Raw genomic sequence first — 5510 nt, forward strand, 5'->3', positions numbered from 1 at the left:
GCCAGGGGTTCACCTCTAGAACCTTCCTGTGTCTGGGTCACTGCAAGTGGCACAAGTAAATACCACATGCACCCCAGATCCCCAAGCTATCATCCAGAGGCCCTGAGCTCCCTTCTTCTTGTCCCTGGACACCATGAGGTACTGCCATGGGACACACACAAATGTGCCGGCTGCTGCAGATTGCAGCTAACACGGGTGGCCTTTTAGCCAAACAGCTCTTGTGGGAAGGAAATATTCAGGACTTCTGTGTGCCAGGCACGCTATGTTCAGAATCTCTTGGAAAGCCTTAAAACAGCGCCGTTGGTATCATTGCCCCTGAAGCACCAGTTAAGGCCCAGGTGTTTAGAGCTGCAAGCACAGAGGCACTGCCAGATTACCTCCCCTGGGGTGTCTCTCCAAGGCTCATAAGCAGTCTCCAGCCGACAAGCTGCAGAAACTCGGCCAATGCCGTGCTCTGGAATCAAGCAGAGATCGCTGCTCACCTTGAAGGCTGCAGCACACAATGAGCAGAGGGCCGTAGCAGGCTGCAGGGTGTCTTGGTCACATCTCCTAGCCAGAAGCCAGGCAGGCTGCCCAGCTGCCTCGGCGTTGGGTCTGAGCGCCATCGCGGGCCCTCCATTCCTGCCCGAGGGGAGGCACCGATGAACACTGCCCTTCTTTGTTCCTAACTGGCCATACACGGTCTCTCCCTTAGCGCACTCCACAGCATTGTGCTGCTCGGCGGCTCGTCAGCAGCTGTGGGAGCCGAGTCCCCAGAGCAGCTGTGGTGTTGCTGAAGCCGCCTGCGGCGTGTGGCACGGCACGGAGGCAGCGCTGCCCGCAGCCCGCGGCCTCCTTGGCCCGCGCTGCTGCCATTTCGCAGAGGGGCCGTGAGGAGCGGGCACGGGGCTGTGGGGCTGTGCCGGCCCCGCTCCCCGGGCCGCAGCTCCAGCTGCTCCCGCTGGCTCGGAGCGGCCCCGCTCCGGCCCGAGGGCCGAGGCGCCTGTCCCGGGCCCGACCGGCCGCTGTCGTGCCGCTGCAGGAGAGCTCCCCGCCGTGTCCCGGCTTCACAGAACGGCTGCCGGCGCAGTTCGCCTGGGAGCCTGAGCCGAGCGTGGCACAGGGGGCGGAGCCGAGAAATAGACACGGAACGGAGAGACAACTAGAGCAGGGAACGGGAACAGGGCTGGGGCAGGATGGAGATTCTTGAAGAAGCTTTGGAGGGACAGGAAGACAGAGACGGAGTAGGAGGGAAAAGGGATACAGAGAAAAAACAAGGGACTGGCATCTGGACAGAGTAACACACGAGGAGAAACCCAGGGGCATTCTTTTTGTTGCAGCCCATTGAACCCAGAGGGGTTTTCCTGCTGCAGTGGCATGTCAGCTCCCTCGAAGCAGCTGAGGCATTTGAGAAATGGCACTGCAGAGCATGACCATGCATATATACGTCCCACAGCTCTCAGTTCACATGTGCATCTGCAGGACTGCAAGTGTGCATGTCCATATGAGAAGAGTTTGTGAGGCTTGGTTCAAGGGTTGAGGCACAGCTCTCTTCTGAAAAGAGCCTTGGGCAGCCCTCTCAGGAGGCGGGTATCTCAGAGGCTGCTGAGAGGCCCATGAGAGCCAGCCCAGAGGTGGAGCTGGAGCTGCTGTGGAGAGGAGAGGGACAAGGGTGAGGAGCTCTGTGGTTCCTCGTCACCACTCCAAAGGGAATAGCAGTGTCTTGGGACAGTCCTTACCGCCTGAGGCAGAAGTAGAAGAAACCCTCCAAAACCCCACAGGGTGCAGAGTTGCCTTCAAGCATCTCTCTGGCAATTGCTGCTGGCAATATCCTCCCCACACACTGCAGGCAACAGTCAGCCTCAGAGAGCTGTGCTGTGTTTCTTGGACAGCAGCTTTGCTGCACTCTCACCTCCAGCTTTGGCTGTAGATGGCCGAGCTGGAGCAGCCACGGGGAAAGGCCTGCAGGGCCACAGTGAATCTGAGCCGTGAGCCCAGGACAGCAGTTCCCTGGCGTGTTGGTTTCTTGCAGTTCCTCGCTTTCTGCATCGGAGACGGGCACTCAGTCAATTCTTTCCTTCTGGAAAGCCTCCTTGTTTACAATCCTACATTCCAGTCTTAACCTCCCTGAACCAAAAGTTAAGTCCCAAAACAGCAATTAAGGAGCCACACACCACCTGCAACTGCCACCCTCGCTCAAGCAAAACACCACAGCACGCTTCCTGTGTTTTGTTCCACCTTTGGCGTTCTTCCCATAGCGAGTGGGAAAAGACTGTCATTTTTATTATAATTGCTGTCTCTGTTATCAAAATACGTTTTAGTAATGTTCATGACTAAGATCACATTCCTTCCCCTCAGTATCTTGCAAAGCCTGGTTCCAGCTTTTTGGTCCTTCATCCTCTTTGAGCTCATTGGGGAGGGGACTGCCACATCTCCCATGACCTAAGTCACCGTCTCGGGTCTCCTTGATGATCTCAGCACTGGACATCCCTCCTTCCCAGAACATCTTCCCTCTCTGCCCAGACCTTCCTGATTCGGGGCAGCATCCCAAATGAGCTCCTAGAGAAGTCTTTGCATGTCCCTCCTCACCAGCATGTCCTTATTCTGGTGCAGGAAAGCCTTGTGAATGGGCGCTGCTGGGAAAGCAGGCTGAGGCTGGCACAAACAGGTCCTGCACTGCAGTGCAAGTTTGTCAGAGCTCCTGTCACAGCCTCAGCCCTTCTCTCAGCTCTGTGCATTCTACCCCAACAGAAAAAGCCACAAGAGGCAAGAATTTACTGCTTTTGGAAACAGATTTATTTTTCAAAATCACAGAAACGATCATCATCCACTAATACAAAGTATCACTATCATCATCACTAAAAGTATCAGTATCGCTATCACTAAAATAAGCACTGTCCTCTAATACTAAGTATCGCTATCACAATCACTATCACTAAAAGACTCCCTATTACTGTAACTATCTATCACTATCACTGAATGAATCACTCTATCACTATCATTACCATATACCACTATGAATATCCCTATCACTATCAATACCACTATCACTATCACTATCACTATCCCTATCACTACCACTATCACTAATCTTCATCTTCAAAAAGAAAATATTCCTGCTGGTAGTGGTTACAGGGGCACCACGAGGCTGTGGGCAGAGGAGACTCCAGGAAAATCCAGGGGTCCCGTGAAGTAGCCCCCTCAGCCAGAGCGCAGTAGGGACACATCGTCAGAGGTGACGGGTCTGTGCACATGTTTTTGTATAGCTGGGCCAGCTCAGCTGCAAAGATCTCAGGAAACAGGCGGCAGCTGTCCCTGAACCCGTTGGCTTGGGGTCCCTCGCCGCTTCCTGGACCTTCTCCAGACTCAGTTTCATCTCTAAGTAGTCCACGGCTCTCCCAGGAAGAGTCCCAGTCCTGTCCTGATGCCTCTATGTCTTCCTGGGCTCTCCTGTAGAAACACATTTCCAAGGAGACTCCTCATAGATAGGAATTTGGAGCACAGTTAAACTGCACTGCAGCGATTCCCACAGAGCTGCCTGGGCACTGCAGCATGGTGCAAACACTTCATTGCCAATGGCAGCAATGAATAACTCACATGTCCCTCTTCCGCAGCTGATACATGACGATGCACCCAATTACTGCTGCAAGGAGCAGCACAGCCGAGACTAGCTAGCAAGAGATGCTAGCAGGTACTTCTTGCTGGATTCCCACTGTCCAGCAGCTGACCCTGGCAGGAGAAAAGACAATGTGAGAGACAATGTTTGCACTCTGCACTAGGCATAATTCCACAGTCTGCTTCACATGCCTGAGGATTATTTTGTTCAGAGAATTTTTCCTCTGGCTCTGGTGTCTCAGCATCAGGGACCAAGAGGTTCTCATGGGGAAGAGCCCAGTGTGTGCCAGGGAGCAGCACTGCCCCCGTCTTTTCCTCTGGGCTGTAGGGCAGGGCTGTGTGCTGGGCAGCTGCAATTCATCCATGGAGAGCACTGCAGGGATACAGCAGAAATGCTGCTCTTCTTCCAAGACAGCATAGCCCAAGCACTCGCCGGAATATTCCTCAGGCTCAGCAAGAGAGCTGGTGTCCCGTATTACTTCTCTTTCTTCGTGTGAGCTTGGCACACTGTTACTTTCTTCCATAGGGAGTATACTTTCTATACTCTCTACACAAAACACATTGGACACTTTAACCAGAAGCCACTGCCCCTTACCACAAGCATGGTACCATGGCCTGGGAATTCTGGCAAGTGGCAGTGAGGAGCCTGCTGTGCCCAAAGACAAGAGGAATCCATAGCCAAGTTTTCTGCCATGCAACATGAAATGCAGACCCAAACCACCCAAAACTTAATCAACCAAATGACCCAGAGAAAGAATGCCTTCTGGTTCATACTCATACTTGAGGTCCAGCTTCAACCCATCCCTGAGCCTGAGGATGGGCAGGGGCAGCCAAGACTGCGTGGGATATCATTTCTGCCTCCGTGCTGTGCTGAGTGTTAGGTGAAAACAAATTCAGCAGAGGCCTTTTGCCAGCCTCTGGCTGCCAATGTCTGCACACAGCAGCTCTGGCCAGTAATGGTACATCTGTATCAGCAGCTGGAGATGCCCCTGGCAATCATCTGGAAGCATAGCTGTGAGAAGATGCTGTGCTGGACTTTTTCTATGGCTCACTCCAGGAGGTGTGAAATGGGGTGTCCCTGCAGCAAGACTGACTGAGCGCTTCTGGCTATGCAGGATTTAGAACATGCCCAGAGGAAAGAAATTCTCTGTATCCCAGGTCTCAGGGTTAACAGAATGGGATATACCAACCAGATGGGGCTTCTTCCAAGGCTGTCAGGAGCTCCTCTGCAACATCAGGGAATCCTTCAGGAACTGTGTCATAATTCTTCCCTAGTTTGATTTATAAAAGAAAGTTACGCTTATGCAGGTGAATTTCTCATGAGTACGACAGGGAAAAGGAGTGCTCATTCTTGTGAAGGCAGTAGAGACTGACTACTCACGCTTGAGGTTCCAGCTTGGAATCATCACGGTATCTGCCTCTAGCTCAGGGTCTGAAAGAGCACTCTCTGTGTCCATAACTACAACGAAGCACACACAAGAAGTTAGCATCACATTTACTCCTCTCATGGTCACACCTCAAGGCCTGGATGTGGAAGGTACTGACTGACAGGGCACACACAGGTGGTTCTGTATTCTCACAGCTGCACAGGGGTCTGGCAGCTGAGCTGGCAGCTCTCACATGAAGTGAAAAGCCATGGCGTGCCCACACGACTCCCTCCAGCCCCGGAGCCAGGCCTGGAGGCTGGATAACGAGTGCTGAGTGATGATAACACCAGAGCTGAGTGATGGAGATGTGGCGCAGATGTTCTGGGCCTGAGCTGCCCCTTCCTATCGCGGGCCTGGGGTATACGTACAAATCAAAAGGGGCCGGACTTCTGTGGAATGTGCCTTGAGCTGATTTATTTTCCAGCATCACTCTCATTACATGGTTTTGAGAATGGGAAGATGCCATCAGTTCACATTCCAGGCAGCAGA

At 53.0% G+C, this 5510-nt stretch overlaps 1 long non-coding RNA gene across 1 annotated transcript; it reads right to left on the bottom strand.

Moving 5' to 3' along the window:
* Positions 1-3591: 3591 nt before the first annotated feature.
* LOC141727034 (uncharacterized) lies at positions 3592-5053 on the bottom strand. The gene is made up of 3 exons (XR_012578007.1): positions 4976-5053; positions 4785-4865; positions 3592-3708 (listed from the first exon to the last, which is right to left on the bottom strand). It is a non-coding gene; the product is annotated as an uncharacterized LOC141727034 (long non-coding RNA).
* Positions 5054-5510: the final 457 nt, after the last annotated feature.

This window comes from Zonotrichia albicollis, chromosome Z (assembly GCF_047830755.1).
Source record: "Zonotrichia albicollis isolate bZonAlb1 chromosome Z, bZonAlb1.hap1, whole genome shotgun sequence".
NCBI lineage: Eukaryota > Metazoa > Chordata > Aves > Passeriformes > Passerellidae > Zonotrichia > Zonotrichia albicollis.